The 21,297-nt window shown below is 39.0% G+C and overlaps 1 protein-coding gene across 4 annotated transcripts in view; it reads left to right on the top strand.

The window, feature by feature from the left end:
- The first annotated feature begins 3,740 nt into the window (after positions 1–3,740).
- sema3h (sema domain, immunoglobulin domain (Ig), short basic domain, secreted, (semaphorin) 3H) overlaps positions 3,741–21,297 on the top strand; it is a 223,171-nt gene continuing 205,614 nt past the window's right edge. For 3 of the 4 annotated variants that reach the window (XM_062054464.1, XM_062054463.1, XM_062054460.1), the window contains exons 1-2: positions 3,741–3,871; positions 10,481–10,554. The gene's annotated coding sequence lies outside the window, so the exon portion shown is untranslated. The remainder of the gene's footprint in view (positions 3,872–10,480; positions 10,555–21,297) is intronic. The other variant, XM_062054462.1, reaches the window with a different exon arrangement.

The following is a 21,297-nucleotide window of genomic DNA, read 5'->3' as shown; positions in this document are numbered from 1 at the left end:
TTATATAATAGGCAAGAGTATGTGGATTTTGTGGGTAATACATCTGAACAAATGAGGGTTGAATGTGGAATTCCACAAGGTTCGGTTTTGGGACCAAAATTGTTTATTTTATATATTAATGATATATGTGAGGTATCAAAGTTATTGAAATTTGTATTATTTGCGGACGACATCAACTTTTATAGTTCGGAACATGACTTAAAGCGTTATCAAACATTATTGAACAGGAAATGATTAAACTTAAGAGATGGTTTGATGTCAATAAATAATCGTTAAATGTGAACAAAACAAAGTTTATGATTTTTTTGTAAAAGGAAAAGGGAGGAAACGATCAAACTTTCAATAGATGGAATTGATACTGAAAGGGTTTCTGAATTTACATTTTTAGGAGTGATACTGGATGACGGTCTGACATGGAAATCTCATATTGCACAAGTACGGAAAAAGATGTCTAAGAGTATTTTTATATTAAACAAGGTCAAAAATGTGTTAGATTACAGGGCAATGCGTATATTGTATTGTGCACTTATATCAGCTACTGTGTGGAAGTGTGGGGGAACACATATAAGAGTAACATAAAGGCATTGTATCAACTACAGAAAAGAGCTATACAAATTATTCATAAAGTAGATTACTTAGAACACACTAACATATTATTTATTAATTGTGGTTTATTGAAATTACAGGAGCTAGTAAAGTTACAGACATTATGTGTTATGTTTAAGGATAAAAGTAAAACATTACCAGCAAATTTACAAAAAATGTTTGTCATCACTTCTGAGAATGAAGAGCGTAGAAGAAAAGGTAATTTAATATTTTTTTTATTTTTAATTTTTTTTGTCCTGTCCAGCTTCTCAGGCAAATCCTATAGTTGATGTAGATGCCTATATCGGCTGTTCAGATTTACTTTACAAAAGAGAAGTGTAGGATACTTCTCTTGTTGCCTTATTTGTATTTGACTTTATTAAATGTATTTATATTATCATTTGGTGCAGCCGGGCCGGAGCAGGAGGGGATAGAAAGAGGAAAAAAAGGAAGACTGAGGGGGAAATTGTGGGGACAAGAGGGGGATTAGACAGAGAGACAAAAACAACAACAGCAAACACAACAACAACAACAACAACAGAGCAACATCAGCAAATACGACATGTACAAATATGATGGTAAAAGTAATAGCAAATAAGCAGTTAGCGAAAAAATAAAAAAATAATACAGAAATGACAATGAGCATTATTACACTAAAAATAGAGCAATACGAATACCAATAGAAATAGCGCTATTGATAATGAACAATACCAATACTTTACCTTTATTATCAACAATACAGTTGTTCAAATGCAACAATACATACACGTAATGATAACTTGAGGTATGAAAGAATGCAGAAAAATGGAGGGGAAGAAAGAGAAGCAACCTACATTAACCTTGTAGATTGTTATAGTAACAATAGGTTAAGCTTTGTCAGTGTGCCATGTGTTATACCCAGTTTAAAAGGTAATTTCCAACATCAGTATTCAAGGACAACTTTAAAACAAATGTGTTTATCAGTGGTGGGGGTTAAACTACGGCATTCTCTTTACAATGAGATAAAAGATTGTACAAATATATTCTAATTGAAAAAAATGCATAAAGACAGAACAATAAGATTATATGGACAGCCATAAGTGGTCACATTTTGCTTTATATTAAATATTTTACTTGTTTTTTTGTCTGGTTTTGTATTTGTTTTGTATCATCCCGTGAGGTGTATATTCCTTTTTTTGTTCGGTTTGTACTTCATGAAGTTTTGCACTTGTTGTGTTTTTTTTGTGTGTTTTTTGTTTGTTTTCATTATATTTGGATACATTTGTTTGGTTTGTATGATATCCATTAAGTAAGACTATACGTATTATGTTGAAGGGGGCAGGAAAATATAAGATTTTTCTTCGTCCTGCTCCTTCTCAGGCATTGGGTGTGTAAATGTGTGTTTAGTTTCTGAGGTTTTATTGTCTGTCGATCAAAGATGCACATCAATGAAGGAAATTAAAATAAATAAATAAATAAATAAATAAATAAATGGTCCGTCATGTCTGTATGAGCAGGGCCGGCCCGTGGCATAGGCCGTATAGGCAAATGCTAAGGGCGCCGTCCATCAGGGGGCGCCACGCCAGTGCCACAAATGTTGGAGGAAAAAAAAAAAGAAAAAAGTTGGTACTATTATTTCTAATTACAAAAAATAATCCCACATTAATTAAAATGCAAAGTAAAGCCTATTTAATAGAAATATTATTTGTTACAACATTACGCCCCCCCCCCCCCCCCCCGCCCCCCCCCAAACCCCCCGCACGGTGCGCCCCCTCCCTTCCTGTATCATGACTCTTTATGGACGTCACCGCATCAAAAAATCAACACAAGATGTCAAAACGGCCAAAACTGTCAGGTGCCCAGGGAAGAGAAAAGAAGAGGAGGAGAAACGAGAAAAAGACAGAGGTAGCAGGTAGGTAACGTTAGCCTACATGAAATTATTTGTCTGTTACAGAATGTGATAGTAACCTGGCTTTTTAGCATTAAGCTAATGTTACATGATTCGGCAATTGCTAATCAATAAATAGCTAGTTCTGTTTTAACGTCGGGTTAATATTGTGGAGGGGGCTAAATTGTTATGGAAAATAATAATGTAATGTTAGGTAATTACAGTACTCCCACCTTACATTCCTCAGGGACATTTGTATTAGATCTTTTAAGCAGGTGTTTTTTGTTTACATTGTTATTGCCTTCTGGTTAGCTAATGTTTGCCCTGCAGGTAATAGTCACTTTTCCACCCCTTTATATATTAGGTATAGTTGTAAGCCTAGTTGTTAAAGTGCACATCATTAATGTTAATTAAGCAATATCACATGAGAGGAAATGCTGTTTTTTAATTTGAGCACTGCTGTGATTCGGTTAAAGATAGTCATAAGATAACATTCTCATATAATATGTTAATTTGCTTTCTTTAAGAAAAAAAAAAAGGTCAAAGACAAAGCTATTCGGTTTCTTGTGAGTATATACACTTCACTGCTGATGTGTGCGTGTGTGTGTGTGTGTGTGTGTGTGTGTGTGTGTGTGTGTGGGTGTGGGGGGGGGGGGGGGGGGAGAGGGGGGGGGGGGGTGTATGAGGCGTGTAGTTGTGCAGTTTTGCTATGACTTTAGGGAGAACCGGGACTTGTGACTCACCCTTACACCCACCTATTCACTAACGTGTTATTTTTAGGCTCTTGTACATACCGAAACACAATTGCCACCACCAAACTGTGTTTAGTCTGACGAAATAGACATCGGGTTTCCCCCTCTAGATTCCTTATCAACATTGCAACGATTACTCATCCACATAAAAAAATGCAGATGGTGCAATCTGTAGCAATAGGAATTGCTTGACACAAAAAATGTAATAAAGGGAATAAAATGGGTTATACGATGAGCAAATTTAAAATAATTGTTTACTCCAATGAAATACGTTTTTTTCAAAAGAAAATAAACCACCGACGACAAAAACACTTTATTGATCAATTTATTGAATAGCGGTTCGAAAACAACCACATTAAAAAATATTATTACATTAGGAATGTTATTTAACAACTTTAGAATTTATATGATTGCAATTAATCTGCCTTAGCTCTATTTACATTACATGGCATTACACTGACCTCTAGCGGTAAAAATGGCACATTACAAAGCAGCGCAATCAATAGAGTTGGTTGATGTCGTCACGTTGCGGAAGTCTCGCGGGATTTTGAAAGGTGTTCAAGTTACAAGCAGTGCGCATGAAGATGTGAGTGACGTAAGATGGCAGCAGCGGCTCGCCTGTGAATCCATATTTTCCCTTTTTCTAGAGGACCGCTTAAGAGTTTTGGTAAGTTTTCACAGCACAGGGAAGTTATGTTACTTGACCCACGTCTCCCTAATAGTCCTCTGGTTTCGAAAAGAAAAACATCAAACATTTTCGATAGTCGACGACCACCTGCGGGAATTATGACTGCATATGACTGCGGTTAGCTTTTTTTCTTTTTAAATCAAACAGCATAAAAACAACTTTTTAGTAGACATTTCTTATCACATTCACTTTCAATTAACAGCAGTTTAAGAAAATATATTGGAATGATGAACACAAACTGTTACAGACAACTTACATTAAAAAAAACATCAAAGAGGAAATAATCGGTTCCGTCCAACTGTCGCCATCTTCAAACCTTTATTGACTGAGCAGGCAACTTACATGTCATAGCTCCCAGTAGTTATTAGTTAAATAAAGTAAGAATTACAGTAGTATTTCTGTTTTCATATTCCCCAACTGTGGCTGCAAAATAAAGTTTTAGCATATACAGTAGTACGTCCTAGAGTCCGTGTTTTCAGATTATCACTAAACGCACCACACGAATACAGTAAGTTTTAACAGTATACATTTATATTAGGGATGTCCGATAATGGCTTTTTGCTGATATTCCGATATTGTCCAACTCTTTAATTACCGATACCGATATCAACCGATACCGATATATACAGTCGTGGAATTAACACATTATTATGCCTAATTTGGACAACCAGGTATGGTGAAGATAAGGTCCTTTTTTTTAAAATTGATAAAATAAAATAAGATAAATAAATTAAAAACATTTTCTTGAATAAAAAAGAAAGTAAAACAATATAAAAACAGTTACATAGAAACTAGTAATGAATGAAAATGAGTCAAATTAACTGTTAAAGGTTAGTATTATTAGTGGACCAGCAGCACGCACAATCATGTGTGCTTACGGACTGTATCCCTTGCAGACTGTATTGATATATATTGATACATAATGTAGGAACCAGAATATTAATAACAGAAGGAAACAACCCTTTTGTGTGAATGAGTGTAAATGGGGAAGGGAGGTTTTTTGGGTCGGTGCACTAATTGTAAGTGTATCTTGTGTTTTTATGTTGATTTAATAAAAAAAACAATACCGATAAAAAATAAAAACGATACCGATAATTTCCGATATTACATTTTAAAGCATTTATCTGTAATTTATATGTGTGTGTGTATATATATATTTATATATCGATACAGCACATATGGGCATCTACATCAACAATATAACAATTTTTTTTTTAAATTTGGTACTCCCCGTGGGTGTCGTGCAGTGTGGTGTAGCTCGGTACTCAAGTAAGAAGATGTTTATTTGTTGCTTCCATGGGATGCCTTGCATCGGAGCGATACGATACACCTTCCCAATTGTACGCATGAATCTTTCTTCTGTCGCATTTGCCTGGGGTCAAAGTGGTGTTATTTTTCTGTGATGAAATCCCATGTGTTGAGAAAACTGGGAACCATTAAATGGAGGACCATTGTCTTCACAACACGTGGTATCCCAAACATTGAGAAGATGTTGTCCATGCAGGGTATCACCACCATACATGCCAACCCTCACGATTTTCCCGGGAGACTCCCGAATTTCAGTGCCCCTCCCGAAAATCTCCCGGGGCAACCATTCTCCCGATTTCCACCCGATTATCAATTTTGGGGGCTTCTTCTACAACCTGTTGTCAGGTCTGCTTTTCCTACACACAAACAGCGTGCAGGCCCAGTGGCATAATATAAGCGGATTTTACACACACAAACGCACACACACAAGTGAATGCAATGCATACTTGATCAACAGCCATACAGGTCACACTGAGGGTGGCCGTATAAACAACTTTAACACTGTTACTAATATGCGCCACACTGTGGACCCACACCAAACAAGAATGACAAACACATTTCGGGAGGACATCCACACCGTAACACAACAGAACAAATACACAGAACACCTTGCAGCACTAACTCTTCCAGGACGCTACAATATACACCCCCCCAACCCTGCCCACCTCAACCCCGCACCCCCACCTCAACCATGCCCCCGCCACCACCCATCCCCCCATCTCCCGAATTCGGAGGTCTCAAGGTTGGCAAGTATGATCACCACACTGGAGGAAATGGAATGTAGAATGTCCACTACTGGATACCGTGTGTAGTCATCTACAATCACCATCAGATATTCTCCGGATGGGAGAGGTCCATAGAAATCGGCACTTACTGAATGCCATGGTGACTCAGGTAGCTTGGACATTTTAAGTGGCTCAGTCCTGGTGACTGGAGTGTTGGCCTGACAGGCTCGACAGTTTTTGATGATTGTCTCTGCTTGTCGATCAATGCCTGGAAACCACACTTTCTCTCTGAGCACGACCTTTGTCTTGGCAATGCCTTGATGGCCTTCGGTGCGCAAGTTCCAAGACATGGCGTTGTCGGGAGGATGGAATCACAATCCTTCATCCTCTGAGTATGTATGAGGTCCTCGCTTGCTGACAGTGTGAGTTCCTTTCTGCCATGTCTGTACTGCTGAAGTGTAGCTGCATGTGGTACTTTGTCAGTGATTGTGTGCCACAAATTGTTCTTAAAGGCCTACTGAAAGCCACTACTACCGACCACGCAGTCTGATAGTTTATACATCAATGATGAAATCTTAACATTGCAACACATGCCAATACGGCCGGGTTAACTTATAAAGTGCAATTTTAAATTTCCCGCTAAACTTCCGGTTGAATACTCCTTTGGATATGACGTATGCGTGTGACGTAGCCAGTAGAACAGAGGTATGGCTCCCCCATTGAGGCCAATACAAAAAAGCTCTGTTTTCATTTCATAATTCCACAGTATTCTGGACATCTGTGTTGGTGAATCTTTTGCAATTTGTTTAATGAACAATGGAGACTGCAAAGAAGAAAGTTGTAAGTGGGATCGGTGTATTAGCGGCTGGCTGTAGCAACACAACAAGGAGGACTTACTTGGGTAGCAGACGCGCTAGCCGATGCTAGCCGCCAACCGCATCTGTGATCGGGTGAAGTCCTTCGTCGCGCCGTCGATCGCTGGAACGCAGGTGAGCATGGGTGTTGATGAGCAGATGAGGGCTGGCTGGCGTAGGTGGAGTGCTAATGTTTTTATCATAGCTCTGTGAGGTCCGGTTGCTAAGTTGCTAAGTTAGCTTCAGCGTTGTTAGCAACAGCATTGTTAAGCTTTGCCAGGCTGAGAATTATTAACCGTGTACATGTAACCATAGTTACATGTCCATGGTTTAATAGTATTGTTGATCTTCTGTCTATCCTTACAGTCAGGGATTTATTTATTTTGTTTCCATCTGCATTTGAGCCAGATGCTATAACGTTAGCTCAGTAGCTAAAGAGCTTCGCCGATGTATTGTCGTGGAGATAAAAGTCACTGTGAATGTCCATTTCGCGTTCTCGACTCTCATTTTCAAGAGGATATAGTATCCGAGGTGGTTTAAAATACAAATCCGTGATCCACAATAGAAAAAGGAGAGAGTGTGGAATCCAATGAGCCAGCTTGTACTTAAGTTACGGTCAGAGCGAAAAAAGATATGTCTTTCACTGCATTCTAGTCCGTCACTCTAACGTTCCTCATCCACAAATCTTTCATTCTCGCTCAAATTAATGGGGTAATCGTCGCTTTCTCGGTCCGAATCGCTCTAGCTGCGTTGAAAACAATAGGAAAATATGAGGAAGTGAACAACTGACTACGTCACGCTACTTCCGGTAGGGGCAAGGCTTTTTTTTATCAGAGACCAAAAGTTGCGAACTTTATCGTCGTTGTTCTATACTAAATCCTTTCAGCAAAAATATGGCAATATCGCGAAATGATCAAGTATGACACATAGAATGGATCTGCTATCCCCGTTTAAATAAAAACATTTCATTTCAGTAGGCCTTTAATGTGTGTTGTATTGCCACATTTGCTTGTGGCATGTCAACACAGATCCTTACTTTTGATCCAGGTCTTTAGGCTATTGGAGAGACTCAAGATGTTGGCCCGGTCACTTGTTTGATTATGTCATCTTCTTCCAGCTTTCGTAATTCCTTTTCGACTCTCTGTCGGATGTGGATTGGCACCCTTCTGTGTGGTTGACACGTTGGCTGTGCATCTGGATTGCTTGTAGCTTCACACTGAAATCCTTGAGCTTGCTTATGCCAGTGAACAATTCTGGATAACTGTCAATCCGGTGGTCTGACACACTCCTGATGGTGGGGTCCACAGCATCTACAATCTGGATTAATTCAAGCTTGCTAGCTGTGTCATAGCTCAAAAGAAAGTGTCAGCACATAAAAAGTTGTTTGCGTGTTTCTGCCCTTTGCTTTCACACAGCACTCAAAAACACCAATGACAGGCAAAGCATGTTTGGACCCATATGAAAAGATCTTCATTTTGGCAGCTCTCATTTCTGGCTGTGGCTTGAGCATGTTGTATATGTTTTCACTAATAATGTCAACTGCTGCTCCAGAGTCAATCAACACATCAACTTGCACATCATTGTGCAGTATGTGTGTTCTGGGGTGTTTGGGGCAGGCTTCGCCATTTACTGAAAATACATACTGATCATCACTGCTTGATGAATCCCTGCGTGTACCACACTCCGATGCGGTCACTCCCTTTACACGTCTTGTGTTTTTCTGTTGTCCATATATGGTGTCTTTATTGTGATCATGTCTGTCTTGAGCTGATTTTCTTTGATTTGAGCGGCATACCTTTGCAAAATGGTTTGGTTTTCCACATGCATTGCAGTTCTGGCCTTTTGCTGGACAGTCTCCTCTGTGAGGATAGCTCCCTCCATAGTTTCTGCATTGGGTGTCTTTGTTAGCATTTTTATTTCCCCTCTGATCACTGACTTGGGGTTTATATTTGTGTTCAAGTGCATTAACAGCAGCAGATGCCTTGGTTCTATGCCCTCTGCTTGCTGTTCTGATATTTCTAACGTTCTCCCAAAATTCAGCAGCGCTTTCAGGGTCTCTGAGCGCCCTCCTGTGGATTCTCGAGGAATGAGCTGTGTTTTTTGTCTCCCTGTCCACGTCGGTAAATTCACAGTCTTTGGATAGCATGCGTAACCTCATGTGATATGTGTCCATATTTTCTCCCGGTTGTTGTGTGGCTTTCCTAAACTTGTACACAAGATATTGAGTGTTTTTCTTAGGGGTGAAGTATCCATCAAGTTTCGTTTTTGTTGTTTCCAAATCATCATCTTCGCCCGCAAGCGTGTCATATATGTCATGTACACGTTCCCCAGCTAAGTGCAGAATCAAAGCCCTTTTTCTTCCATCATTCACAATGTTCATTGCAACTAGAACGTTTTCAAATCGTTGGATCCACTTACTCAGTCTTGTCCCGACTGAAGTTGGATCAATCTCCGTGTCGAACGGCAGAATAGCGGCATGGCTTGCAATGTCAGAGTTCAGAATTATTTTTTTTACGTCGCTAGTTTCTTAGCATCCACTGTATGTTGCTGACTGGTTAGCTTTTAGCTTTATAACTCGACATCGGAACTTCCTCGTTTCCATTTAAACAGTCTTCAGGCGAATATCCATTTGAGTCCCCGTCGCCACTGTAATGTTTCTATGTGTCCTTTGTTGCTGGTTCAGTAACGATACGGTCAAATGGATTTGGATGCTTTACTCATAGACATCGCTTGCATGCATATGTCTCATACATCAGGCGTTACTGTTCTAACATTGTCCACTAGTGCGTGTTGACGTCACCACGCAGCCAGCGGATATCTATAAATATCACAATCTTGTCAGTCATCCACTCTTTTTAGGCTAAAGAAGTTCGGCCTTGTAAGGTAACATAGTAGAAATGATCCAGATCAATCTAGTCACTTGTTCCTTATCCCATTTTGGACATCCAAATACAGCCATAACTTTTAGATTAATGTTTCTAGCGAGCTAACTAACTATTAAACTAACCCAGTCGAATACATAACATCATGGCGGAGATAGTAATAAATAAATGCTATTGAATTCCAAGTGGCGATATGCTGTGTCTTTGTTCGGCCTCTAGGGACAGGAACGATCAGAAATAGGAGACAAGGAAGAAAGGAGAGTAGAAGAACTAGGATCAGTTAGAGATACGAGAGATGAAATTATGCTGTGTGTGCCAGACAGAACAAAGTGAGTAGAAAGAAATACAAAGTTTAACTTGTAAACTTGTACAACTGTTAGTGTTGTACTGCCACTCAATAAGCTTACATAATCAAGGTGGATACTTTGGGTTTGATATCAGCCCAAAGCGGAGACACAAACCTCCTGCTTCTGAACAAACAGAACAACTCGGTGACAATGAAGGCTCATTAACCGCAGCGTTCGCACTCAATCCATGCAACACAGGGCCACCAGTGTGCGCACTAGTGTCTGTGCGCTTCATGCCCGACGGGAGCGGCGAGATGTGAGGCCGGTAATGATCTCCACAGCCAGAGCTCACACACCAGTTGACTAACGGATGTCACTTGTCAGCGAGAAAATCAGAGGCTTTTTGTTCCAGATAGCAGGGAGAGTTTTCTGTTGTAATTAAGAGGCCCCCGCTGGCCAGGTCACAAATTATGCCGCTGTGATGACCCTAAGATGCCAGTTAAAATATCAAAATCTCTCTCTTCTTACTCAGATACATGATGTACATGACAACTGGACCTTCATGCTATTGTTGGAGCTCTTCCAGAAAAAGCACCAATGTCTGAGGTACTGATTTTAAGACAAACTGTTGCAGTTTTTTGCATTAATGAAGTTGAGATGCATCACAAATGCCAATGAATCCGTGTGCCTTTGACTACGTTTTACAATTCCAGATAACACAACTGTTTCCGAAGGATGTAATGATTACCGAGGTAAAGCGAAACTGTGAAATTCCTGACTATTAGTATTAGCGTTTCAAATTTGAAGTATCGTAAAACCTTGTTTGATTAGCGCACTTTGAAGAAGCAGTGTTTCCCATAAACTGCCAAGATACCTGTGGCGGTGGGGGCGTGGTCACCATGACATCATCGATTAATTTGCATAATTTACTACAATGATATGATTTTCTCTAAAAAGGCTCAAAAAATGTATGCTTACTAATTAATAATAACAGTTTTGTTTTAAACGTCCATCCATCCATCCATTTTACAATATAATTACAACACTTTATGTACATATTTATATACAGATTTGAACAATAAGTTATTCACTGAAATATATTTATTAATTGTGGTTCTTACAAAAAATATATCTTATAAAATATAAAAGCTAAAATATCTCTTAAAGCTCTGCCCCTTTAATTAGTGCATACTAAATAATTTAACATTAGCCTTCTACTACAACCATATTATTTACCAGCAACATAAAGTGAAACAGAGGCAGAGGTGTCCTGCCACAGTCAGTAACAAATAAACAGAAAACAGTAGTGGTCAAATACAAATAAGGCAACAAGAGAAGTATCCTACACTTCTCTTTTGTAAAGTAAATCTGAACAGCCTATATGGGCATCTATATCAACTATATGATTTGCCTGAGAAGCTGGACAGGACAAAAAAAAATAAAAAAAATAAATTGAAAATTTTTTTTTTGTGGCGGAAGTAATTCTTTCGTGGCGGGCCGCAACAAATAAATGAATGTGTGGGAAACACTGAGAAGTCACATGCTCATCTCATAGAAAAGCAGCCACCGCACTAATCGCTGGCTATTTAAAATTTTGGCGTGAATACAAGACATTAATGTTTTAGAAATGAAACTTCAATCAATCAAAGTTTATTTATCTAACACTCTTCATGCACACACAATTTGCAACACAAGGTGCTCTACACCAAAAATACAAAACGAAACAAAACAAGAACACATGCATGCGCACACAGCAATATTGACAATAACAAGACCACTGAGGATCTAAAAATCATAAAATAAAAAATAAATACTTTCTATATATTAGGGCTGTAAGAATTTATGAGTTAACTCGAGATTAATCACAAAATAATATTGCTTTAATCGTGAACACGCTTAGATTAATCATGCAATTTATTATGACCGTACAGGCTCTTTTACCCGAACTGCTATACGGTCAGTGATCAGATCAATGCATACATCAGCCTCGGTACAAAAATGAGTAAGGAGACTCTGGCTGGCAAATTTCACTCCAAACTACAGCCTGAAAAAAACCTTAGATAAAACTGTTACCAAGTTTTGTGCAAATAAATGACATTGCATTCAAGTAAAACGTCTAAAAACGTTGTTGGACGACATTCTGGCAGTAAAATTGCATTGTGTAAATTTTGTTGAAATATTGGGGTCTTATTGTAAGCAAATTATAATTATGATAGCGAGTATTCACATGTGATTAATCCAAATTCCAAAATGGGATTAATCTGATAATTTTTTTTTACCATTTAACAGCTCTGGTATATACACTACCGTTCAAAAGTTTGGGGTCACATTGAAATGTCCTTATTTTTGAAGGAAAAGCACTGTACTTTTCAATGAAGATAACTTTAAACTAGTCTTAACTTTAAATAAATACACTCTATACATTGCTAATGTGGTAAATGACTTTTCTAGCTGCAAATGTCTGGTTTTTGGTGCAATATCTACATAGGTGTATAGAGGCCCATTTCCAGCAACTATCACTCCAGTGTTCTAATGGTACAATGTGTTTGCTCATTGGCTCAGAAGGCTAATTGATGATTAGAAAACCCTTGTGCAATCATGTTCACACATCTGAAAACAGTTTAGCTCGTTACAGAAGCTACAAAACTGACGGCGTGGCGAAGTTGGTAGAGTGGCCGTGCCAGCAATCGGAGGGTTGCTGGTTACTGGGGTTCAATCCCCACCTTCTACCATCCTAGTCACGTCCGTTGTGTCCTTGGGCAAGACACTTCACCCTTGCTCCTGATGGGTGCTGGTAGCGCCTTGCATGGCAGCTCCCTCCATCAGTGTGTGAATGTGTGTGTGTGTGAATGGGTGAATGTGGAAATACTGTCAAAGCGCTTTGAGTACCTTGAAGGTAGAAAAGCGCTATACAAGTATAACCCATTTATCATTCATCATTTACCTTCCTTTGAGCAGATTGAGTTTCTGGAGCATCACATTTGTGGGGTCAATTAAACGCTCAAAATGTCCAGAAAAAGAGAACTTTCATCTGAAACTCGACAGTCTATTCTTGTTCTTAGAAATGAAGGCTATTGCACAAAATTGTTTGGGTGACCCCAAACTTTTGAACGGTAGTGTATAGGAAAATATGAATAATGAATAAATAAATAAATAAAAACATTATATAGTGAGAATAATAGTAATAATAATAATGGCAATAAATAACATAAAATCAACAGAATATAAATTGAGAACCTAAGAGTTTAAAATGTTCAGTAAAAGCCTGATTCAAAAAGAGCTATCCTTAACCTTTAAAAAAATAAATAAAATACAGTATATATCAATGTATCCTGGTTCAAAGATCCCAGTGCGTATACAAGTACTTTTTGAGCACCTTCAACAATACAGTGCTAATAATAACAACCTTGATAATTTTGGTCACGATAATGGTGACAATTTTGGTCACAATAACGGTGATATGACATTAATATATTGTTAGAGCCCTACTGTATACCCCACCTAAACAGCTATTTAAAAAATATATATACTTTGTTTGACCTTACTAACAGTGCTCTTTCATTGCACTTGCAAGCTATCAAGCACATGCCAGAACAGCAGAGAGTAACACATATTGCCATGTATGGGAGTTTCAGCCAATCAGAAGCCTGAAGAAAGTTATTAGTGGAAAGGCACAATTATAAAGATGGCTAAATAATCTTAATTGCTAAGTGAATCATTCCAGTACACCACATTCAAATACTAAGTCAGCATTTTAAATAAGTGGGGGAAATTATTAAAACCAAACAATGAAAAATATTATGATTTCAATAAATACGACCAAAAAAATATAATTTTAGTGAGTCAATTTGCTCTTTTTAACATACAGTAAAACATAGTAAACATAACTGAAAAAAAAATCACTGTGATTTATAACCACAATAGTGAACACATCTCAAAATAAACACCTCATTCAGGACCCAACATTATTATCTTTGTTAACACAGACTATGCGATACAGATGTTCTATTTGGATCAAATTATATTGCGAAGCACTACCAGTTGTTTGTAATTGAAGGCAGCCAAGAGTAACTTGTGTAAACAGCATCTGATGCAAACATGTGCTGATTTAATGGAACTTTAGTGAGACAAGCAAGTGCAGCATTTAATGGTGATGATTAAAACATGTGCTTCAGTACTCACTTCCATCACAGGAGGAGGCGTCACACAGCCAGTAGGCGGCATCTCCAGCCACTGTTGCATCAAATGTATTTCATTCATATTGAGCAGGCTTAAGCAGGGATCAATTAAATGTTCTATGGGATTGTGTAAACACCACATTTAATTACAGAATAGTTCCTATTTTGGAGGAACTAGCAAGCCCTAATTATAATACAGCAAACAAGTGTGCTGAATAAATAATTGGGGATCAGAACTCCATGTAGAGAGAGAGCATACCGTACTTGTTCATGGGTACGCAACCTAAATTAATTATTCATCCCAGAGAATTGTATAAATTGTCCCTGCTAGCCTTTGATTGAACCTGAAAAAATTACGCCACGTGCTGCTGCTGCCCCACCGCGCCCCTACTATGCGCCGCCATCTAATGGAAATAACAGCAGCAGAAAAGCAGGCACAGGTTTTAATGATTGCATTTGGGTTAGCCGCAGACATGCGACATAATGAGAAAAACACTTTTACTCAATTCAAAAAGGGGCAGCACGTTGGTCTAGTGGTTAGCATGTCTGCCTCACAGGTCCCGGTTTGAATCGCCCTGTTGAGTTTGGACGTCCTCCTAGTGCGTGTGAATTTTGTCAGGGTACTCCTGTACTTTTTTTCCCACATCCCAAAAGAAGCATGTTAGACTAATTAAATGCTTCTCAGTTATTTTCAGTTATGCCCGCCCTCGGAATAAGAAAACACTTTGTGCCCTGCCCCCCCACTCTCCGCCGCCACTCAATGGTGTCATTTGTATATATAATTGTTATTAGTACACCTCTGCGAAATCGGTTCTCCCTGTTGATCGATAAGAAAAGAACCGATTCCATGGACTCGAATCCCTTTTTGAGAACCGGGTGCCGTTATCGAGGCCACTATAGTAAAGAAAAAGAGTTGGTTCTTTATTCGAATCCCTGGGAACGAATCCCTTCCCACGTACAGGAAATGCCCTGTGGGACGCAATGTTATGCCCATTTGATTGTAGACTGTTACTGACACCTTGTGATGATATGAAAATACTACGCGTCATTAGTTTGAGCACTTCCGGGTTGGCGAGACAATTGAGAAGTAGACAAGTTGTGTTAGCTCTTATAAGCCCTGGAAAAGATAAGTCTGTAAGTAAACTGTTTAACTTGTTTATGTTACTCAATATTAAGGTGGAAATTGGTTAAGTTCGATGCTAAGATGTTTATTGAAAAACGATTTTTGTGCACTGTGACTTGTGCTCTAAAACTTGCTGGTAGATGGCTGCGTTGACCCTGGATCTCAGGAAACAGAGTGGACCGACACCAGCAGATGACATGGCACCCCAAACCATCACTGATGGTGGAAACTTTACACTAGACTTCAGGCAACGTGGATCCTGTGCCTCTCCTGTCTTCCTCCAGACTCTGGGACCTCGATTTCCAAAGGAAATGCAAAATTTGCTTTCGTCAGAAAACATGACTTTGGACCACTCAGCAGCAGTCCAGCTCTTTTTTCCAGGGTCAACGCAGCCGTCTACCAGCAAGTTTTAGAGCACTTCATGCTTCCTGCTGCTGACCTGCTCTATGGAGATGGAGATTTCAAGTTCCAACAGGACTTGGCGCCTGCACACAGCGCAAAATCTACCCGTGCCTGGTTTACGGACCATGGTATTTCTGTTCTAAATTGGCCCGCCAACTCCCCTGACCTTAGCCCCATAGAAAATCTGTGGGGTATTGTGAAAAGGAAGATGCAGAATGCCAGACCCAAAAACGCAGAAGAGTTGAAGGCCACTATCAGAGCAACCTGGGCTCTCATAACACCTGAGCAGTGCCAGAAACTCATCGACTCCATGCCACGCCGCATTAACGCAGTAATTGAGGCAAAAGGAGCTCCAACCAAGTATTGAGTATTGTACATGCTCATATTTTTCGTTTTCATACTTTTCAGTTGGCCAACATTTCTAAAAATCCCTTTTTTGTATTAGCCTTAAGTAATATTCTAATTTTGTGACACACGGAATTTTGGATTTTCATTTGTTGCCACTTCAAATCATCAAAATTAAATGAAATAAACATTTGAATGCATCAGTCTGTGTGCAATGAATAAATATAATGTACAAGTTACACCTTTTGAATGCAATTACTGAAATAAATCAAGTTTTTCAAAATATTCTAATTTACTGGCTTTTACCTGTATATGTATGAAATACTTGACTTTCAGTGAATTCTAGCTATATATATATATATATATATATATATATATATATATATATATATATATATATATATATATATATATATATATATATATATATATATATATTTATTTATTTATTTTATTTACATAAAAGAAATACTTGAATTTCAGTGTTCCAATGGCTATCCATTAGATGGCAGTATTGTCCTGTTTAACTTCTCCGTTCATGATGAGTATATCATTTCGGCCACTGTGTTCAATGGAGAAGTCTGTTCTACATATTTACAGGCAACATACACCTTCCCCTTCGAACTGTCCTGGATGAACTGAAATTCTTGTTTCCATTCGTTTGAATTCGTTAGGCAAGCTGTTTATATTGTGGGAAAGCGGAATTGAGAACAGGCTGTCCCCACTCAGTCTCAGGTCCGCATTGAGCTGGAGGGGGCGTGGCCTCCAGCTCCGGAGTTTGTCGGGAGAAAATCTCTGCCGTGAGGTTGTCGGGAGAGGCGCTGAATACCGGGATTCTCCCGCTAAAAACGGGAGGGTTGGCAAGTATGGATTACTTCTTCCGGCGTTTTCACTTTCACTTTTGTTTCAAGGCGAGTCGCGTCTGGACTTGCACCTTCTTTTTCCATGTTAGGCAGTCCGACCTTTCAGGGCCCCTTGGTGGTGGTGGATTTCCGTTCCGTTTCGCACGGTGGCCGTTTTCTTTTTCAAGATCGCTTTCTGCTTTGGGGTTGTGTCGTGTGCATTTTGTCTTGATAAGGGTGAGTCCATTCTGTCCATGGGTCTCAGCATCTGACTGAATGGTTGTGTGAGTGCGTTTGATCTAATGTGAACAATTTCATTGGTCCATCGTGACCTGTTTGGCGTTTCATTAGTCCGATGTGCCGAAGGCTAAATTTATTCGCGGCATGTGAATCTTGTGAACCCGGAAAAATCCATAAATCATTCGCAGCATTGTATAAAGCGCATGGTTCAAAGCGTGGGGAAAAATATATTCCGGAAATAATTGTCTAGGTCCCCACCTTTCGCCCAAGTCAGCTCACCCGAAATGCTGAAGTGGTACAGAAAAATAATGAATGTTTGTCTGTGTGCCCTGTGATTGTATTAAGTCAGCTGCGGTTAGAGCTGCATGATTAATGGACATTGTATCGACATCCAGGTTTTAATTAGTGTGATTACGTAACTGCAAGAGGCTGAGTTTGTTTTTCTCTGCTGTCATCGGCATTTAAATGACAGACATCTTCGCCAAGCACGATTGTTGAGCCTCGCGTGTGTTGGTCTCTCGCTTCAAACACCGAGAAAGACGTCTCACTCTGTCCATCGGTCTCAGCACCTGAACGCGTTTATTTAACAGTAGAATTAACTGAACACAGTGGCCCTCTTTTCAGTCGTACACAATCTTGGTCTCGGTGGGCGGGAGCTGGGCAGCAGCTTTACAAACACAGAAAGCACAGACTCGTGAATCACCACTAAGAAGTTCTGCAAAATAAACAAAAATTAGGAGGAAAAAAATATATAATTACAAAGCCAAATGTCCCGTTGTGGTAATACAAACCCCGTTTCCATATGAGTTGGGAAATTGTGTTAGATGTAAATATAAACGGAATACAATGATTTGCAAAGCATTTTCAACCCATATTCAGTTGAATATGCTACAAAGACAACATGTTTGATGTTCAAACTGATAAACATTTTTTTTTTTTGCAAATAATCATTAACTTTAGAATTTGATGCCAGCAACACGTGACAAAGAAGTTGGGAAAGGTGGCAATAAATACTGATAAAGTTGAGGAATGCTCATCAAACACTTATTTGGAACATCCCACAGGTGAACAGGCAAATTGGGAACAGGTGGGTGCCATGATTGGGTATAAAAGTAGATTCCATGAAATGCTCAGTCATTCACAAACAAGGATGGGGCGAGGGTCACCACTTTGTCAACAAATGCGTGAGCAAATTGTTGAACAGTTTAAGAAAAACCTTTCTCAACCAGCTATTGCAAGGAATTTAGGGATTTCACCATCTAAGCTCCGTAATATCATCAAAGGGTTCAGACAATCTGGAGAAATCACTGCACGTAAGCAGCTAAGCCCGTGACCTTCCATCCCTCAGGCTGTACTGCATCAACAAGCGACATCAGTGTGTAAAGGATATCACCACATGGGCTCAGGAACACTTCAGAAACCCACTGTCAGTAACTACAGTTGGTCGCTACATCTGTAAGTGCAAGTTAAAACTCTCCTATGCAAGGCGAAAACCGTTTATCAACAACACCCAGAGACGCAGTCGGCTTCGCTGGGCCTGAGCTCATCTAAGATGGACTGATACAAAGTGGAAAAGTGTTTTGTGGTCTGACGAGTCCACATTTCAAATTGTTTTTGGAAACTGTGGACGTCGTGTCCTTCGGACCAAAGAGGAAAAGAACCATTCGGATTGTTATTTGAAGTTGAAAAGCCAGCATCCGTGATGGTATGGGGGTGTATTAGTGCCCAAGACATGGGTATCTTAAACATCTGTGAAGGCGCCATTAATGTTGAAAGGTACATACAGGTTTTGGAGCAACATATGTTGCCATCCAAGCAACGTTACCATGGACGCCCCTGCTTATTTCAGCAAGACAATGCCAAGCCACGTGTTACATCAACGTGGCTTCATAGTAAAAGAGTGCGGGTACTAGACTGGCCTGCCTGTAGTCCAGACCTGTCTCCCATTGGAAAAAGTGTGGCGCATTATGAAGCCTAAAATAGCACAAGGGAGACCCCCGGACTGTTGAACAACTTAAGCTGTAGATCAAGCAAGAATGGGAAAGAATTCCACCTGAGAAGCTTCAAAAATGTGTCTCCTCAGTTCCCAAACGTTTACTGAGTGTTGTTAAAAGGAAAGGCCATGTAACACAGTGGTGAACATGCCCTTTCCCAACTACTTTGGCATGTGTTGCAGCCATGAAATTCTAAGTTAATTATTATTTGCAAAAAAAAAATAAAGTTTATGAGTTTGAACATCAAATGTCTTGTCTTTGTAGTGCATTCAACTGAATATGGGTTGAAAAGGATTTGCAAATCATTGGGGTTTGTATTTCAACTTCAAATCGGATGGTACTCGCGAATCGCCACTAAGAAGTTCTGCAAAGTAAACAAAAAGTAGGAGGAAAAAAATATATAATTACAACGGCAAATGTCCCGTTGTGGTAATATTTCAGTCAATATGGTCCCAGCAACACAGAGTGTGAATGCTGTAAGCACTTACATGGCAATAAACAAAAAGACAACACCCAACCTCATTTTTCCAACTGGGAAAGAAATGTACTTTAAGATATTCAATATTTATTTGAGGTGAATCTTTGTTTACAGAAGTGAGTCCATTTAATGTTTTGTTTATTCGTTGAGGATAACAAAGTGATTTACCTTTCACTTACAGTACTATGTTAAACAATTCAACAGTAAAATATCGCATTTTGTTCTAATGTGTGGCACCTTGAGACAGAATATGTTGATTGACAGTCTAAAAGTAACATGTCTTCCTTCACTCGTTATTTTCACAGTTGTATGCAGTTACATGTATAAAATATAAAAATTGTAAATCGCAATTAGATTTTTTCTCTAAATTGTGCTAGGATTACAGCTCACCTACGATCATAATGAGGACAAGCGTGATAAAAAGCAGTCCTGCCAAATTGCAATTTGGGAGACAAAAAAAAACTTGCCCTCACCATTTATCCCACAAAATTGCTTTTTCTTTGACTTTTTGTAACGTTTTTGTGTGTTACTGTGTGCTGGTTATCACATTAAAGGCCTACTGAAAGCCACTACTACCGACCACGCAGTCTGATAGTTTATATATTAATGATGAAATCTTAACATTGCAACACATGCCAATACGGCCGGGTTAACTTATAAAGTGCAATTTTAAACTTCCCAGGAAACTTCCGCTTGAAAACGTCGCGGTATGATGACGTTTGCGCGTGACGTCACGAGGTCAAGGGAAGTGTTTGGACCCAATTCAAATACCTCTGTTTTCTTCGACAAAATTCCACAGTATTCTGGACATCTGTGTTGGTGAATCTTTTGCAATTTGTTTAATGGACAATGGAGACTGCAAATAAGAAAGTTGTAGGTGCGATCGGTGGAGCGGCGGACTACAGCAACACAACCAGGAGGTTGTGTTGTGTTTTGAGCAGGATAGCAGACGCACTACAGTGAGTAAGCCCGCCGCCGCATCTAAGTTAGCTTTTGTTTTTTTAGCTTCGCCAAGCTGAATATTATTAATCGTGTATTTACATGTTCATGGTTTAATAGTATTTTTGATCTTCTGTCTATCCATCCAGTCAGGGTTTTTTTTAATTTAGTTTCTATCTGCATTTGTGACTTATGCTATCACATTGGCTACGTAGCTAGGTTAGCTTCTATTTTTTTAGCTTCGAAAAGCTGAATATTATTAATCGTGTATTTACATGTTCATGGTTTAATAGTATTTTTGATCTTCTGTCTATCCATCCAGTCAGGGTTTTTTTTAAATTTAGTTTCTATCTGCATTTGTGACTTATGCTATCACATTGGCTACGTAGCTAGGTTAGCTTCTATTTTTTTAGCTTCGAAAAGCTGAATATTATTAATCGTGTATTTACATGTTCATGGTTTAATAGTATTTTTGATCTTCTGTCTATCCATCCAGTCAGGGTTTTTTTTAAATTTAGTTTCTATCTGCATTTGTGACTTATGCTATCACATTGGCTACGTAGCTAGGTTAGCTTCTATTTTTTTTAGCTTCGAAAAGCTGAATATTATTGATCGTGTATTTACATGTTCATGGTTTAATAGTATTTTTGATCTTCTGTCTATCCATCCAGTCAGGTTTTTTTTTTTATTTAGTTTCTATCTGCATTTGAGACTGCTATGCTATCACGTTGGCTACGTAGCTAGGTTAGCTTCTATTTTTTTTAGCTTCGAAAAGCTGAATATTATTAATCGTGTATTTACATGTTCA

Source organism: Entelurus aequoreus, linkage group LG07 (assembly GCF_033978785.1).
Source record: "Entelurus aequoreus isolate RoL-2023_Sb linkage group LG07, RoL_Eaeq_v1.1, whole genome shotgun sequence".
NCBI lineage: Eukaryota > Metazoa > Chordata > Actinopteri > Syngnathiformes > Syngnathidae > Entelurus > Entelurus aequoreus.
The sequence above is the reverse complement of the archived record's forward strand: the minus strand, read 5'-3'. Positions and strand labels throughout refer to the sequence as shown.